The 19,375-nt window shown below is 40.4% G+C and overlaps 1 long non-coding RNA gene across 4 annotated transcripts in view; it reads left to right on the forward strand.

Annotated features, from left to right (window-relative positions):
• Positions 1-19,133, forward strand: part of LOC102164222 (uncharacterized) — a 99,706-nt gene extending 80,573 nt beyond the window's left edge. For 2 of the 4 annotated variants that reach the window (XR_014837275.1, XR_001304559.3), the window contains 2 exons: positions 16,244-16,347; positions 18,327-19,133. This is a non-coding gene — a long non-coding RNA (uncharacterized LOC102164222). The remainder of the gene's footprint in view (positions 1-16,243; positions 16,348-18,326) is intronic. The other 2 variants (XR_014837276.1, XR_014837277.1) reach the window with 1 other exon arrangement.
• Positions 19,134-19,375: the final 242 nt, after the last annotated feature.

Here is a 19,375-nt window from a genome sequence, read left to right on the forward strand (position 1 = left end):
TGATCACCACAGTAAGTCTAGTTAATATCCATCACCATGAATAGTTACAAAATTTTTTTCTTTTGATGCAAACTTTTAAGATTTACTCTCTCAGCAATTTCCAAATCTCTTGGAAATTTATACCTTTTGTCCCCCTTCACTCATTTCTCTCACCTCCTACCTCTCACCTTTGGCAATCACCAATCTATTTTCTATTTATAAGCTTGTTTTTTTTGTTGTTGTTGTTTTAGATTCCACATATAAGTGATATCATTTGGTATTTGTCTTTATCTGACTTATTTCACTTAGTATAATGCCCTCAAAATCTATCTATATGTTGTAAATGGCAAAATTTCATTCTTTTTTATGGATGTATAATATTCATCTCTGTGTGTGTGTGTGTGTTCTCAACCCTATTTATTGAGGAGACTATCATTTCCATGTTGTATGTTATTGTCATAAATTAATTGACCATATATGTGAGGGTTTATTTCTAGGCTATTTTGTTTCAATAGCCTGATGACTTTTATTTCTTTTTCTTACCTTGCCTAGCTCTTCCACTACAATGTTGATTTGAAGTGGTGAGATAAATATCCCAGTCCTGTTCCTGACCTTAGGGGCAAAGTATTTCCTCATTAACTATGATGTTAGCTGTGAGTTTTTCCATAGATGCCATTAATCAGATGGAGGAAGTTCCCATCTAGTCCTACTTTGTTAAGTGTCCTTATCACAAGAGAGTGTTGGATTTTGACTAAACTTTCTCTGCATCTATTGAGAAGCTAATGTGACTTTGTGCTTTATTTTATTAATATGCTGTATTACATTGATTAATTTTCCTCCATTGAATCACCCTTGAATTACTGGGATAAATTTTACTTTGTCATGGTGTATAATCCTTTTTATACACTGCTAGATTTGGTTTATTGGTATCTTGTTCAGGATTTTTACATCTATATTCATAAGGGATATAGTTTTCTGTAGTTCCTTTCTTGTGGATTCATTGCCTGGCTTTGGAATCAAGATAATGCTGGCTTCAAAGAATGAGTTAAGAAGTGTTCCTTCCTCTTTTACTATGTTTCAGTTGTCTGTTTTTTCTTTCATATATGTTAATATTTTGGGCATCCGTACTTCATTAAAAACAGAACTTTATTTTGGACTGTGTTGGGGCAATACATGAAATATAATGGGCACCCTGGTGTTTATGCTGATAGATCAGATATTCCAAAGTGCCAAAGGAGACTGTCATAATGTAGGGTAGGCAAACTGAATATATAGCCAAGCCCAGGCAGTCAATGTTCAGCTTGGTAGAGAACCCCAACACAAAACCTCTTATCTGCAGACTATCTGAAATTTCCAACTAGAACTGCATCTCACTCTTCACTTGATCCTCATAGATTCTCTTGACTAAGAACCATGAAGCATGTTCTCCCATTTCTCCCCCAAGGAATAAATACATGTGTTTCTTGTTTGTAAATGTTTCAAGTCTAATTTTTGTCTTTGTTCAAGCCATGCACATCAAAAAAGTTTGAGGAATTCATCTTTTAGTTATTTCTTGCCCTACAAACACCCTCTTTCAAGAAACATTTTACGGGAGTCCAAGCCAAAAATGTCTATGGTTGGTCCAGACAGTTTATTGTGTCTTGAGTAAGAGAGAAGTAAGATATGAGCTGATGCACACTGTGAGGTCTTCATGGACCAGGTACAGTGTTAAGTTGATCCTTGAAGTATAGGAAAGACTTGGAGTGATGGAGAGATGAGAAGGGTCATTTCAGCTTCAGGAAACAATGTGAGATGTTCCAGCTCTCAGTGAAGATGTATGCTACATATGTATAGCAATACGGAGGTAACCTGATTGGAGCCATGTCTATTAATTTGGTAAGGTAGAGAACCATGCAGAGCATTTTTAGAACTTTGAAAATGCAGAGCATTTTTAGAACTTTGAATTTTACATCACCATTTTCCAAACTACATTTCTTACTACACTAGTTTCCCTCTAAGTATTGGTTTTTTTGTTTTTTGTTTTTTTTTGTCTTTTGTCTTTTCAGGGCCGCATCCACAGCATATGGAGGTTCCCAGGCTAGGGGTCAAATTGGAGCTACAGCTGCCGGCCTACGCCAGAGCCACAGCAACATCAGGTCCAAGCTTCGTCTGTGACCTACACCACAGCTCACAGCAACGCCAGATCCTTAACCCACTGAGCGAGGCCGGGGATCGAACCTGCAACCTCATGGTTCCTAGTCAGATTTGTTCTTGCTGCACCACGATGGGAACTCCTAAGTATTGTTTTAATTGAGATATAATTAACATATAACATATTAGTTTCAGATATAAAATTAATGATTCAGTATTTGTACCATTTGCAAAATGGTTACCACAATAAGCCTAATTAATATCTATCACCACACCTAGTTACAAAATTATTTTCTTTTTTTGGGAGTTTCCATCGCGACTCAGCAGAAATGAATCTGTCTAGCATCCATGAGGATGCAGGTTCGATCCCTGGCCTTGCTCAGTGGGTTAAGGATCTGGCATTGCTGTTGCTGTGGCGTAGGCTGGCAGCTACAGCTCAGATTCAACCTCTAGCCTGGGAACCTCCATGTGTTGTGGGTTTGGCCCTAAAAAGACACCCCCAAAATTTTTTCTTTTTATAGCCACATGTGTGGCATATGGGAGTTCACAGGCTAGGAGTCCGATCCTAGCTACAGCTGCTGGCCTATGCTACAGCCAAGGCAATGCCAGATCTGAGCCGCATCTGCAGACTACACCACAGCTTGAAGCAATGCCAGATCCTTAACCCACTGAGTGAGGCCAGGGATTGAACCCGCATCTTCATGAATATTATGTCAAGTTCTTAACACGCTGAGCCGCAGTGGGAACTCCCCAAATCATTTTCTTATGATGAGAACTTTAAAGATCTGCTCTCTTAGCAACTTCCAAATATACAATACAGTTTTATTAACTGTAATTACAACATATTAATAAATTTATCCCAAAGAAAAAAAATTAAGAGGTTCTGTGGTTAATTCCATCCAGTGAATATTATTACAGTCGTTGCAGAAGGATGTCTCAAGGCCTTCATTCAGTACATACTTATGTATCTCTAATGGGAGAATGTAGTAGCCCCAAATTTCCCACCTTATTTGGCCATGGAATCCTATTTTCAAGAAGATTCAAGCAAATATTTAAGATAGAAAGTGAAACACAGATTTGAATTAATCCAACCCTCTTACCTTTCAACTGTAGCATTGAGAGAAGTAATGTTTCTTTAAGGTCACACAGTAAGTCAGAATCTGTGCTGGGGCTGGAATCCAGGTCTCTGACTCTGGACCAAGACACATTGTGATGGGTCTTGGTTGCCATGTGTTTCAGTTGGAAACAGTAGATGCTATAAGAAACAAAACCAAAATTTTAGTGCCTTGCCTCAGTTGAAGTTTATTTTTATTCCCATGGTAGTCCATTGTTGGAGTTCATGGTCAGTGGGCAGCTTGCTTCCCTGTAGCTCATCAGAAACCCAGGATCCTTCCATTGTGTGGCTCTGCCATGCCCTGGGGCCACAGAATAGATAGGAAAGCCTCACTTGCCTTTTAGAGACCCTGTCCCCCCGACCCCGAAAAAAGAAAAAGGCTTCTTGGCCCTAGAGGAAGCATAATGCAATTGTTAATTAAGAGAATGGACTTTGGAAATAGATATCTTGGGCAGGAATTTCATCTCTGTGACTTATTAGCTGTGTTCCTCACTCAACTACTCTGAACCTCAGTTTCTTCATCTGTATAATGGGGGCAATAATAGAACTTACTTTGTAGGATTGTTATGTGCATTAAATGAGTTAATGTTTGACAAACACATATCTATACCTGGTACGTATTATACACTTTATAAGTGCTTTTTAACTAATAGTAACATCTATAATAATAACAACTCCTGCTCACATTCCAGTAGCTGTATCTGCTGCAAGGAGAGCTAGGCAGCTATTTCCCAGTGACAGTTCCACATTCTGAAAGGGGAAAGAGGAATCTCTGCAAAAGCAAACATTAGAATTTTTTTGTAAATAAATTTTTATTGGAACACAGTCATGCTCTTTGTATGGTTTCTTTCTTTCTTTTTTTAAAGTAATTCCGTGTTAAACATTAGTATTTGGATTTGAACAAGTACAACATGGAAAATTTAAAGTTTTGAGCAGAGAGGTAAAATAATAGAAAATAACCACTCTAGATTTTTTTTTTCTATCTCAACTATCTTTTCTATCTTGTGGAAGATAGAATCAGGTATATTATTCTAGACTATGAATATATCTTATTGAGATATCTGAATTTTCAATTGTTATGAGGAGTTAAAAATAAGACAAAACAGAATACCTGGATGGAATACTAAATAGTAGAAAAATGCCTTTTCACATACCTTATATGTATATAATTTGTATATTTGTATATTCTGCATATATAATATATACTAAGCAAAATGAATATACAGCTAGTACTGAAACTACTGAGGAGATAAATATTAAATTTTCCAGAGAGAAAACAATATTAATAGGCAATTAATTATGTAGAATCTTTATTGCTAATATAATACATATCTTAAAAAACTAATGCTGGGAGTTCCTGTCGTGGCACAGTGGTTAACAAATCCAACTAGGAACCATGAGGTTGCAGGTTCGGTCCCTGCCCTTGCTCAGTGGGTTAAGGATCCGGCGTTGCTGTGAGCTGTGGTGTAGGTAGGAGATGCGGCTCAGATCCAGCGTTGCTGTGGCTCTGGCATAGGCCAGTGGCTACAGCTCCGATTAGACCCCTAGCCTGGGAACCTCCATATGCCATGGCAGCAGCCCAAGAAATTAAAAAAATAATAATAATAATGCTGGAGTTCTTATATTGTGGTGCAGTGAAATCCAACTAGCATCCATGAGGATGTGGGTTCGATCCCTGGCCTCGCTCAGTGGATTAGGGATCTGGTGTTGCCATGAGCTGTGGTGTAGATATAAGACATTCCTTGGATCCCGTGTTACTGTGGCTATGGTGTAGGCTGGCAGCTGCAGCTCTGGTTCAACCCCTAGCTTGGGAACTTCCAGGCCCTAAAAAGCAAAAAACAGAGGAACAAAAAACAAGAAACAAACCTAATGCTGATGGTGTGCTGAGGCAATCAGTTTTCTTTGTTGAAAGTTTTAATTTCAGTGGTCCTCATTTTACTTTTCCCTATAATGTTGTATGTTTCTTTTATTTAAATTCTCCTATTATAAACATATGAGTTACTTGGGCTGTTCATAATAGTCCATTTCTCTCCATAGGCACATGGTCAGATAGCATTTCTCTGCCCCTTTTGAAGTTAGACATAGCCATGTGTCTTGCCTTGGCCAAAGAAGTGTGAGTGGCCATCATGGATAACCCTTCTAGGCATAGGAGTTAGATGCCAGTGTGTGATTTCCTTCAGCTGTGGGGATCATGACCCATTACAGCCTTTCTCTGCCCTGATCTGAGAATTTTCAGAGAGTACAGCCCCATTGTCAGCCAGCAGTGAACATGCCTTGTAAGCAAGAAATAAACTTTCGTTTCATAAAGCAGCTAAAATGTGGAGATGTGTACTGCCTTACCATAACCTAACCAATCCTTACTGTTGCAAGGAATATCAGGTTGGCAAAAGATGGCTTTAGCTTTTTTAGAGGATTTAATTGTGATGTTCAGCACAGAGGGGTAGACGCACAGCCTGGATATAAACATATTGCTGTAGACTAGATATCTGTGTCTCCCCAAAATTCATATGTTGAAACCTAATGTCTAGTGTGATGGTGTTAGGTGGTGGGGCTTTTTAGAGATGAACTGGTCATGAGGATGGATCCAGCATGAAGGGGATTAGTGCTCTTATAACAGAGCCTCCACAAAGCTCCTTAGACCCTTCCATCATACGAGGACACAGTGAGAGGATGGCCATTTATGAATTGGGAAGCAGAGGCCAGACCATGCTCGCTAGAGCCTGGCCTGACCATGTGGACACCCTGATCCAAACATCCTGCCTCCAGAACTGTGAGAATAAGATTTCTGTTATTTTTTATTTTTTTGTCTTTTTGCCTTTTCTAGGGCCGCTCCCGTGGCATATGGAGGTTCCCAGGCTAGGGGTCTAATCAGAGCTGTAGCCGCCGGCCTACGCCAGAGCCACAGCAACTCGGGATCCGAGCCGTGTCTGTGACCTACACCACAGCTCACGGGCAATGCCAGATCTTTAACCCACTGAGCAAGGCCAGGGATCAAACGCGAAACCTCATGGTTCCTAGTTGGATTTGTTAACCACTGTGCCACTATGGGAACTCCAGATTTCTGTTATTTGTAAGTCACTCGGTCTGTGGTGTTTTGTTATAGCAGCCTGAATGGGCTAAGATATGTATATTTAGTGACAAGGGCCTAAATAAGGCTTGCTACAGTGGGAACAAAGGAAAATAAAGCATGAATAAAATAATAAAACAATAAAAGTAAAAGTGTTACCTACACTGTATTCTTAAACACCACGCTCTCTTCTGGGCTTCTGTCAGCTTCAGAAGCTTCAGATATAGGAGTGAATTATAGCCACCCTTGGCAATTGTAACATCTTCCCAGAAAATGCTTGACTTTGCCGCTGAATATTTTTAAAAACCGAAGGCTAATTATGTTTAATATACTAGTACAGTTTGGTGTTGGTTTATTGGCTACTATCTAATTGACAGGATTTCTTCTTATCTTGCAAACTGAAGTCTCTTTAACCTGATAATTATTACTGGTAAGTATAGGATTCAATTTATTCTGAAAGTAATCATGCTATAATATCAGGCATTGCTCTTTGCAATCAATGGAGATTCTTTTTTTGTTGTTATTGTTGTTTTTTTTCTTTTTGTTATAACAGAAAGAAATACTAATTTGAGGAACCACAATAGAAAGATAAGGTCCAATGGAGCCATTATTGGTATAGGCTGCTGATCTCAGATCACTACCTGGTACTGTTTGCTGAATCACAATAGGCTGAGGTCCCAGGGCCATTTGTGTAGATAAAGGCACTGATGCAAAATACACACCTAACCCGAGGAAATTACTGAATAAGCCCTGTGCTTCCTAGATATCAGCTGAAGTACAGAACTGGTCCCACTGTCCTCTTGGTCTGTGGCTCATTATATTGGGGAAAAAGCCTTCATAGAAAACCGACTCATCTGATATCCAATATCAGTATATAAGTTTAGTATATCACTTATCACTTCTCTAAATCATGGACATGAATGGGAAGATATTAGTCCTTTTGCTGATGTTACATGTATTATTTTAAAAATTGCAGAGAGAACTGGGTTATGAAAGTCAATTCGGTGACTATTTCCTGAGTACCTACTTCTAAGTAGTTTATTGTAAACAAAAGCCCTCCCTGCAATGATGTGCTTACTCTGGAAAGTGGGGTCAGTGAGTGGGAAAGATGTAATTTAAAGGTTATGCCTCTCTGGTCCCCCTAGACACATTAAAATTTAGAACTCAATCATCATATAAATTCATTTATATGTTGACTTTCTATTGATATCTAGTAGTTCAAGACCTCCAGCATTGTTCTTTTTCAAGTTTGTCTTGGCTCATCTCAGCTTTTGCTTTTTCCCGTAAATTGTAGAAACAGCTTGTCAGTTTCTCCCAATAGAACATTCCTGACCTTTTGATCAGGATTGTATGCAATTTATAATCCATTTGAAGAGTATGGATATCTTTAAAATATTGTCTTCCATTCATGAAAATGGTATATCTTTCCACTTATTTAGATTTATTTTTATTCCCCTCAGTAATCTTTTGTGGTTTTCCAGTATAGAAGTGTTGTACATCTTTCACTATATTTATTACTAGATACTTGATGGTTTTTGATGCTACTTTTAGAAGGCTAAAAAATGGCCCTTCAATGATGTCAGGTCCCAATCCCTGAAACCTGTAAATGTGATCTAATTTGGGAATGTGTCTTTGCAAAGATGATTAGGTTAGGGATTTAGAGGTGAGGGGATTGTCCTGGATTATCTGGAAGTCCACCACAGGTAATTCTTATAACAGAAGCAGGAGGAGATTTGATATAGACTCACACGGGATAAGAGCATATGAAGATGGAGCAGAGAGATGTTTGAAAACGCTGGCCTGGAAGACTGGAGCGATGTTAGCACTAGTCCAGGGATGCTAGCAGCCTCCAGAAGGTGGATGAGGCAGGAACAGTTTCTTTCCTAGAGCCTCTGGAAGGAATGTGGCCCTGCTGACATCTTTATTTTTGTCCCAGTGAAACTGACTTCAGAATTGGGTTCCCAGAACTGTGAAAGAGGAAGCTTTTGGTGTCTAAGACACTTCTGGAGTTGATAAGTGTCTTCAGGTTAAAGGGGCCCTGAGGAGTTCCTGTCGTGGCGCAGTGGTTAACGAATCCGACTAGGAACCATGAGGTTGCGGGTTCGGTCCCTGCCCTTGCTCAGAGGGTTAAAGATCCAGCGTTGCCGTGAGCTGTGGTGTAGGTTGCAGACGCGGCTTGGATCCCGTGTTGCTGTGGCTCTGGTGTAGGCCGGTGGCTACAGCTCCGATTGGACCCCTAGCCTGGGAATCTCCATATGCCGTGAAAGCGGCCCAAGAAATAGCAAAAAGAACAAAAATAAATAAATAAATAAAGGGGACCTGAGTTCCTGATACCTCCATGGTTATGTCTTCGCCTGCATCTTGGTCCAGCAATTCTTCACTAACTTTTGGGTTCTTCAGTGACTCTGAGAAGGTTTTAATTTTTTTTAACATATTACTAAATTAAAAACAATACTGTGTACTGACTGATCTCATTTATGTGGTATATTTTGGCAATTAATTCATTCAACAAATATTGGTTGTATACCATTTTAGATGCTAGAGACATAGTGGTGAACAAAACGCAAATCTCTATTTCCAAAAATCTTTTCGTATAAATATATATCATTTATTTTTATTATTTTTAAAATTTTTTTAATTTTTATTTTTTTGTCTTTTTTTGGCCTTTTATTTTAGGGCTGCGCCCATGCCATATGGAGGTTCCCAGGCTAGGGGTCTAATCCGAGCTGTTGCTGCCAGCCTACACCAGAGCCACAGCAATGCCAGATCCGAGCCACATCTGCTACCTACACCACAGCTCATGGCAATGCCAGATCCATAACCCACTGAGCAAGGCCAGGGATCCAACCTGCATCCTCATGGTTACTAATGGATTCGTCTATGCTGCGCCATGACAGGAACTCCATCATTTATTTTTAACAGTAGCAAAATTATTTTACGTTTAAGGGACATGTATTGTTCTCTCTCAGTTTGAGTCTTGCCTTTTAATTTCCAATAGTGTTTTTCAAACAACAGCTTTTAATTTTGCTTAAATCCAATTTATGATTTTTTTTTTCCTTTTATGACTAGTTCTTTTTTGGTGTTTAAGAAAACCTTTGCCTAATAAAATTCATTGAGTAATTAAAAAAAAAAAAAGAAAAAAAAAACCTTTGCCTGTTCCAAGGTTGTAAAGATTTTATCATGTTTTCTTCTAGAAGTTTCATGTTTTATCTATACCTTTATATAATCTATCTCTTAAGACTTTGTTTGGTCTGAATCACAGAGATTAGTCCAGAAGTGGGCAGCCATAGCTCTAACTAGTGCATGAGATACTCTTTACCTTGGGGGTAGTGAATTTTGTGGGGTAAAAGCCAGAGCAGCTGTTGGCTATCTTTGCTGCCTGAGCATGAAACATATGCAGAAGAAGAAAGGAGAGATAAGAGATGGAAAGAGGCAGTTTCCTGAAACATTGTTCAGATACCTGGATCCCACTGGACCTGAAGCTATATCTCCTTGAGCCTTTTAGTTACATGAGCCAGTTAGCCCCGATTTTGGCCTCTGGAAGTTTGAGTTGTGTTTATTTCAACTACAATTGAACTTTAGGTGACTAATGAACAAAATAAGGATGTAGCATAACATATTTTATCAGTCTTCTATGAATGGACATTTAAGTTGTTCCAGGTTTTAGCTATTATAAGCCATGCAGCCACCAGGGACTGAGGGGACAAGGAGAATAGAGGAATCTTTTGGATAGAAGGAAGGGCTATGTTTTGAGAGAGATGCAGTAGGTTTCAAAAGAAGAATAAAGTCAGCCCGCATAGCAGCGCCAGGGAGAGGGGGCTGTTTCATCAGACTCTTCATTAGGGGATTGGAGACCTCTGCCCAGGGGCAAAGGAGTGGCCAGGGAGAAACAAGGCTGTTCCAGATGCTTTAGCACCTGTACATGAAGACAGAGACAAAGGCAGAAGGAGAAGCCTACTGCCATTATATTTGTTCCTGAGGTCGGCTCTGATCTGGCCTCTGCTGTGCTCATGATCATGGTCTTAGTTTCAGGCCTCTCCACAGATCTCTTTGTACTCACACACAGCCCTCTGTGGAGGTTACTCACCCTGAAACACAGGGTCTTTCCGTGACCTTGAATATAATCTCAACTATAAATAATCATTTGAATAACTTTAAAGTCTGAAGATAAAATAGATGATGAAGACCTTATAATTATTATTGCTAAGGCTCATTGGAAAAATGAGAGTGTGTACTGGAGATAAAAGTGCTTTAGCATAAACTCTGGAGTCAGAAAGATCTCAACGACTCTACTGGATTAAAACCTTGGGCAAGTGACTTCTTATGCCTCAGTTTCTTAGTCCATAAAATGGGGATAACAAACACTTCCCATATATAATTGATGTGAGGATGATATGAGGTAATTTTTTAGCAGCATGACCCATGGAACAGAACCAATGAATGGTAATAGTATTAATAAAAAGGTTCAGAAAAGTACAGACATGTCCAAGGCCCCATAACCAGTGAGAGTCCAGAACAGTCTTGAATCCATGAACCTTGTTCTTCCTACTTCTCTAAACGGCTTCTGAAGTAACTTTTGAAAGGATGCATGGGAAAAACACAGACTAGCTTCTAAGCTGGTGAAGGGAGAGTGCAGAGATAATAGGAGGCTTTCTGATATTTTCCTTTCAGTGTCGGACAGTTTTCCTTTCTCAAATATTCAGCGAATACTGGTCTATTTAGAGTGAGGTCCTTGTAGGCACGGAAAGATTTCCTAGTGCAACAAAGACCTCAGTAGAGTTGCCCAACTTCCCAGCCTCCCGGCCCAGGCTCCCCCTAGCGGCTGCGGCGGGACGTGCACATATCAACTGGGAAAGGAGGCCTTGGGTGCGGGGAGATGTTTGGAAGGGTCACTTCCAAACCCTCCACAGACCGAACGCAGCTGTGATGCAGTGCTTCCTCACGGGAAGGACACTCAGCATTCTGCTCTGGGGATTTCAGGGTCAAGATGTTCAACGGTGGTAGGGAGCAGAGCCGAGGTCCTCCAGGAGGATCTTGGGGAGGACGCGGTGAGGAAGACAAAGCCTTTCATGACCCAGCGAAATCTCCAGTAGCTCTCTCACATCCCTCAGTGCCAGGGTGCTTCACCAACAGGCCGAGGGAACATTCTGGACCCGCCTCTGGGGAATCTGCTCCAGAACGCCTGCCTCCGAGTACCCTGTCTCTGGTAGATTGCAGTGGAAGCCTGTGGTATTTAATATCCAGGACAGCCTAGGAACTAGATTCCTTTATTATCCTTCTCATAGATATGAGGAGACTGCGATTCAGAAACCCTGCTTCTCCTGCCAAGGATCACACACCCATGGAATGGAAAAGTTGGCGCTCAAGTTCAGGGCTGAAAACCTCAAAGCCTGTTTCTTTCCACCAGGCTACCCTGCACTGGACGTGGTAGTTATTTGTTACCTACAGACACCATCAATCATAGAACTGAAGAAAAGCTTGGAATTGCAGCAGAGAGGAAAAGCCTTATTATCCTCAGTTGGACTTTCCCTGCTTCTTACCCATCTTCCTCCCTCAGGATGGTCTGTCCTATAAGCCTTCCTTTTATCTAAGAACCACTGCCAAGCCACAATTTCCTGTGCTTTGTCTCGTTATCCAGGGAAGAGAGTAGTGTCTGCCAGCCTGATCTGTGACTCCGCGCAGTAATTTCTTCTGGACTGTTTGGGTCCAAAGGGCTGGCTAAATATCTCCAAGAAATACCATGGCCTTCTGGTTCCGGAAGTTAAAAACAAGAGAATTAATATTCTTGGAGCACTATGAAGTATCATATATTGAATCGATATGTAAATATCCATATTCATAAATATATTAATGTGTGTGTATCTTTATATACACACCCTTACTCTTCATATATATACTTATTCCTCAACACAACTATTTGATGTAGGTGTCAGTACTCCCACTATATAGATGAGGAAACTGAGGATCTGAGAGGTAGAGTGATCTGTCCAGAGTCACATCTCTGAGGCCCAAGAGCTGAGATTTAAACCCAATTGGTCTGACCACCCATCTGTAATCTATCTCCTTCATCTACTTCCATGCTGTTTTTTTCCTAAGTCAACGCTACTTAGATATAATTAATTTACAATAAAATACCCTGATTTTGAATGTATAGTTTGATGAGTTTTGACAAATGTATGTACCCTTGTAACCACCACCACAATTAAAGTATAAATATTTCCATTATGCTCAAAAGTTCCCTTGTGCCCCTTTGGGGTCAATTCCATCCCCAGCCCAGGTAACCACTACCCTGCTTTCTGTCACCATAGATTAGTTTGGACTTCTCTAGACTTTCATATAAACGGACTCATACAGTATGTACACTTTTGGGTTTGGGCTTTTTTACTTAGCATAATGCTTTTTATTACGCTAAGTAAAAGAGTTATCCATGTTGTTACATATCGATAGCGTTTGCTTCTTTTTATTGCTGAGTAGTATTCCATTGGGTCAGTATACAGTTCATTTATCCACCATTCCTCCTGATAGACATTTGTGTGATTTCCAGTTTTGATCTATTATGGAAAATGCAGCTGTGACCATTGCTGTACACTTCTTTGTTTGACATAAGTTTTTATTTCTCTTGTGTAAATCCTTATGAATAGAATTTCTGTGTTGTGTGCAAAGCGTTTATCTTTTTAAGAAACTGACCAGCAGTTTTTCAAAATGGTACCAGTTTACACTCCCGCCAGCACTTCTGGAGTTTCAGTTGTTTTAAGTTCTTGTCAACATTTTGTCCTCACATGGCAGAAAGGGAGAACTCTGGTCTCTTCAACCCCTTATCAGGACACAAATCCCATTCATGAAGGCTTCAACTTTATGAGCTAATCACACCCCCACCCCCACCCCCATCAAAGGCCCCACCTCCAAATAGCATCACATTGGGGTTAGACTTCAATTTATGAATTTTAGGGAGAGACAAATATTCTGTCCGTAGCGGTGTTTAAGTATAAATTCAGTCTCTTTCATAAGATAAGGTCTATTTTCTATTTCTTCTTGAGGCAGTTTGAGTAAGTTGCAGTCTTTCAGGAAATTTGTCCTTTTCATCTAAGTTATCAAATGTGTTGACATTATGTTGCTCATTATGCTTAAGTCATTGACTCCATTCTCTGCCTTTGAGTTGATTCAGAATTTGTAATTTAGGAGTTCCCGTCGTGGCACAGTGGTTAACGAATCCAACTACGAACCATGAGGTTGTGGGTTTGATCCCCGGCCTTGCTAGGCGGGTTAACGATCCAGTGTTGCCATGAGCTGTGGTGTAGGTCGCAGACACAGCTCGGATCTGGCATGGCTGTGGCTGAGGTGTAGGCTGGTGGCTACAGCTCCATTAGACCCCTAGCCTGGGAACCTCCATATGCCGCGGGAGCAGCCCTTGAAAAGACCAAAAAAAAAAAAAAAAAAAAAGAATTTGTGATTTATCTGCTTGATCTTTGTAGCCACTTTGTGCAAATATTTCCCCCACTCTTGTTCATTCTGCTATTGTTTTGGAACGTATATTATATTTCCTATTCTAATATAATCTGTTTTGAGAGATTAGATAGATAGAATGATACTTTATTCTTTGCATTCTGCACAGATATTAACATAGTATTCTGCATGTTCTAGGTGCTTAAAAGTAATTATTAAAATAATAAATATTTTAGTGTGTTTCCAAGCACCAGATGTATATGCATAATGGGGGACAGTGCACATTATAGGGTCGGGCTTCCTCTTTTTCGTCATCAAAAGTTGGCTCAGACATTGTTCATTGTTGTATATTTTCCTTATCTTGTGTGAACTCCTGTTGTCGCACTGCTGTTGTTGCACAATATTTTGAAAGTTACTTTATAGGTGTCTCTCTCCTACCCTAGTCTTAGTTTTTGTGACCCCAGGGCCCCTGTCTAGGCCCTCAGTGCCTAGCACAATGCCTGACACATAGAAATCATTCAATAAATAGTTGTTGGATGAATGAAAGAACAAAAAGGCCCTTTTCTGCCTCTGAAGTCTGGTGAAACATTGAGAACATATGTAACAGTCTGTGTGTTCTCTTGTGCTATATTTCAGAGAATAAACACGCAGGCCTATGGTGTTTTTGAAATGCATTTTAAATGGAAAAACATTCAGCATGTGTTGTAAGTTACTGCTCTCACTCAAAGCAGGGTCCGGAACCAATCAATGTCTAGGACCCAACAGCAAGTGGACAACATGGCCTCTCCTCCCCCACCCTTATCATTTGTCTTGGAAGAAAATAACTGGTTTAAACCAAACTAACCTCTCCCGTCTTTGTTCCCAGAGATGAGGACTGTTTCACAAAGAAAGGAGGGTCTGCCTCTCCACTGCTTCAGAAATACTGCCTTCAGAGCAATTACATAATAGGAAATGCCCCTAAACTCCAGCCAGATCAATTTGTTCCCCCTCCCCAGGACTATTATCACAGTGCCCTTGCCAAAGCTCTCAACAAGTCTTCATAATCTCTTACATGCTTAGTTCTCTGTGGAGTTTTCCAAGCACTTTCCTCCCCATTATCTTTTCTAATCATCACAACAGCTGCTATATGTTCCAGAGGGCACCGAATAAAGGGAAAGAGATCCAGCTCTGGAGCCAGACGGCACTGATTCCATTTCTGCTCTGCCACTAACTGGGGTATGGCAGTGGGCAGATCTCTTCATTGGCTGAGCCTCAGTTTGCTCATTTGTAAGATGGCAATAATAATTCTTACCTCACAGGCTTCTTGTGATGGTTAGAGCTACTATGTATAAACTGCGTGGCATGGTGTTTCACAGATGATAGGTGCTTGATAAATGGGAGTTATTACTTTCATGTTCTGTAAATGTCGCAGTTATGTGGGGTTCTTGTAGTAATTCTGGGTGAGATTAAATCAGAAAATGTAAAACAATGTTAATGGATATCATCCATGCTGCCGGCTACCGCCTCCCAACAATTTCTAAAGGCAAGAGTCCAAGGAAATTAAAGAAAAAAACCCATCCCCCAACACTAAATGGAACAAAGGGAGACCCTGTCACTGAAATGTTGCTAGAGTGCAACTAAATCCATCCTGGAGTCTGTGGAGACCTTGTGCTTAAAGTGGTTGCTTTGGAGAATTTGGTATTAGTTAATCTGTTTCTATGAGTATCATTTAACAAAAATCAAATTGGCAGTTACTCTGTGCTAGATGCTAAGGTTAGAGAGATAAATGAATGAATCATTCAGTAACTGAATGAATCTTCTGCTCTCTCACAGAAGGCTGTACAAAGAGCACAGAGAATGGACTCACTAACTCTGTCCAGGATTGGGAAAGGCTCTACAGAAGATTCCTTTTTTCTTCTTTTCTCTTTAAAATTTTTTTAAATTATAGTTGATTTACAATGTTCTGTCGATTTTGAAGTTTCTTGAAGGACAGGATGGGTTTTCCACAGATGGTGCCATCGCGGAGTCTTATGATATGATGAGATCTGTGAAGATCTGCCGTGGGGTGCAGTGAGGTTATGGGGATTAGCTTGGCATGATGGTCAAGTGTCCACTCTAGAGTCAGCCCAAACTAAGCAGGAATCCACACTCTGTCACTGACGAGTTGCAGAACCTTGGAGAAGCTGGCCCAGTGCTGTGTTTACACAACTTAAATTGGAGATACTAGTAATACCTACTTTGGGGACTTTAAGGGATCGACAAATAATTTCCCATCTTCCCCATATAGATTTGAATAATTGAAAGGGAAGAAAGTAGATGGATGAATATCAAAATGTTGCTGTGCTATTAATAAGCCCATGTTTGAAAACCCGTTTTTAGGAATGATGTGCTTCCTAATCCTGGACCCCAACATCGAACAGATGCACCATGCACAGGAAGAAATGGAAACTGTAGGTCTCTCTCCTGGGGCAGATCTGCTCCACTGAGCTCATTGAGAGACTCAGCAAAACAAAACACATCCTTTATTTTAGCAGGCAGTTTGAAGAGTGGTCCTCGATGTGGCTGCAAACATGTCTATTTCCTTCTTCCCAACCAACCAATGGAGTGAGGGACTCTCCCCATGCAGACTGAAGAGGTGAGCAAGAGGCCAAGAGTTTTATTCTAATGGAGAGCCTTCCACATGGAAACATGAAGCCAGAGCCAGGGAGGTTGCTTCCAATACCTACAGCAAAGTGTTGTGAGGATGAAATATGAAGTCACACACACGATATACTAGGCACTGTGCTTGGCACATTGTAAACACTGAACCAAGGTTAGTCTTTATTGTTGTTGTTGCTGTTATGGCAGCAGATTGTTAGACCCAAGTATACTATCTAACATCCTCTTTTTAAAATGTCCTTGAAGATATGCAAAAAGACAAACACTGGGAGCAAAAAAGAAGGCCATGTGCCAAAGTCTGAGGGGGAATTTCATGCAGCTGTACTGTTGATAAACATTCTAGACTTCATTCTTTTTAGAAAGCATGGAACCCTCTTTGGAGAAGGAGCCTGAAGTGACCCCAAATATGAGCAAACTCTGTGCAGCTAGCTACATTCCTTCTGCATCTGGGGTTTATCTTTTGAACTTGATAGAAGTGCTCCTATCCTCTTAATTCCATAAATTCCATTCCACACACAGACAGAAGCTAGCATTCTCAGGACATGATATCTTGCAACCTGAAATAAGTAGCTATCCAAGGAAAAACATTCTGGCAGAAACGGTATAGAGTCCTGGGAATAGTGTAGTCGGTAGAGATGAGGCACTGATGGAGGCAGAAGCAGGAAAAAGGATGTAGCCTTTTATACTTAGACAAAAGAGCTATTGAGTGCATCTGTGACTCCAAAGTCAAAGGATGAGGAGAGCTCACCTCAGTCATGCTTAGTCAAGGGAGTCAATTGCTTGCCTGGCCCAGGACTAGGGACCGTGTACATCCACACCTTCTTTAAAAATAGATCCTAAAGAAGAGTATGACAGCACCCAAATGCACAGGGAGAGAAGTCAAAGAGATTCCATGGCCCTACCTGTTGGCAAAGGTTGAGCTTTGTTTAAAGATGAGTCAAAAGTGAAAAAAGACACCCTATTAAAAGTTACCATAACAGAGTTTCTGTTGTGACGCAACGGAAACAGATCTGACTAGTGACCATGAGGTTGTGGGTTCAATCCCAGGCCTAGCTCAGTGGGTTAAGGATCTGGCATTGCTATGAGCTGTGGTATAGGTCACAGATGTGGCTCGGATCCTGCATTGCTGTGGCTGTGGTGTAGACTGGCAACCGTAGCTCTGATTCGACCCCTAGCCTGGGAACTTTCATATGCCTCAGCTGTGGCCCTAAAATAATCAAAAGCAAACAAAACAAAACAAAACAACCCCAAAAAACAACCACGCAAAAATTACCATAGCATAAGAAGAATGGAAATTTATTCCCTAGGCTCAGAAGAAAATCTTAAGTCTAAAAATTGCTGAATGTACAACATGATAAAGATAATTAACACTGGTGTCTATCATAGATGAAAGTTGTTAAGAGAGTGTGCTCTTCAAAATGAAGAAAATATATTTTTTCTATTTAATGTTGTGTCTATATCAGATGATAGGTATTCACTAAACCTACCATGGTAATCATTTCATGAGGTGGGTAAGTGGAATCATTATGTTGTCCACCTTAAATTTATACAGTGCTGCATGTCAATTATATTTCAATAAAACTGGGAAAAATTGTAAAAAGGAAAAACAAAAAAGGAAAAATTACCTACGAGAGGAGTCAGAAAAGTTTTTGGAAGACATTTGCTTGTTATTTCCAGTTAAGATGCAAGAAGTCATGGTCTCTGTGAAGAAGGATAAGTGAGTTTTATCCGCAATGGTTTGGATATTAAAAGGGAGTTTGCAAGTCAACCCCCAAAACAAGATTTTTAATTATATCACTGTTTTTATATGATTTTATAAAATTGAGTTATTCCTGAAGAAAAAATTAGAAAAAAATTTAAAAAGCGATACAAATCCAAGTTTTAATAGAAGAAACTATTCTTTAGTTGGAAAAAAAGGCCAGTGTTTAGAGATCAATATTATTTGTTATGTTCCAGGTGTGAACTGAAGTCTGGCACTTGCCATCAGCCTCTGCATGGAGTAAAACATGAGCCACTGAAGCTGCAGACCCGCAGCACTGCCTGAGTGGAGCTCAGCGTGGAGACCAGGCGTGAGGCTCTCTGTGCTCTGGGAAAACTGGAAGAACAGGCCTTCAGATAGTTAGATATTTTTTTGGAGAAGCTTTTATGAGCCCAATTCTTGCATCTCCTCATATCTAGAAAAACACTAAAATCCTTCAATGATGACTGATGTCTGTGACTAGTATATCTAGGAAAACACTACGCATATCTAGAAAAACACTAAAATCCTTCAATGATGACTTCTATAAAATATATGCATGGCTGCATGCACTCCCCCTTCACCTTTATGACTTATATATTGATACAGCCCTCTTTCCTCTTTAGGGTGGTATTTCAGACCTATCTGAAATACTGCCTCATGGGCTGTAGTTAGAGGACGAAACGAAAGATATCATGGTCATCTGCAACCACAACCACTCCCAAGGACGGGCCACTGAGCCCTGAGGGAACTCAGGGAAGAAACGAAGAAGACTGGCCCACAGTTGAGGTGCACATCAAAGGAGCAACTCCAGGAAGCCCACACTTTGACATCTTCCCATAGAAACTGGTTTTCTGTCAATCTGGTTATCTGTAAATCTTTTGTTCCTACTACCTTCCCTTTGTTGCAAAACTCACATGGCACCCCCCACCTCACCTGCTCAGAGTGGTTTCTCAGGGCTACCTGAGATGCTGTCTCTTGGGCTTAAGTCCTAATGTCACCCCAAATAAAACTTAACTCTCAAATTTCAGGTTGTATTTTTTTAGTTGACACAAGTGATATTGGTATATATTCCCAATGGCTTGTGGGTTTTCTTGTTTTGTCTTTTTGGGGCTGCACTAGTGGTATATGGAAGTTCCCAGTCTAGGGGTTGAATCCCAGCTATAGTTGCCAGCCTACACCACAGCCACAGCCATGCTGGATCCTTAGCCCACTGAGCAAGGCCAGGGATCGAACTGGCCACCTCATGGTTCCTAGTTGGATTTGT

Source organism: Sus scrofa, chromosome 2 (assembly GCF_054392235.1).
Source record: "Sus scrofa isolate SSC_HxYL_T2T_F1_AM1 chromosome 2, Sscrofa_HxYL_maternal_Yorkshire_Landrace_v2.0, whole genome shotgun sequence".
NCBI lineage: Eukaryota > Metazoa > Chordata > Mammalia > Artiodactyla > Suidae > Sus > Sus scrofa.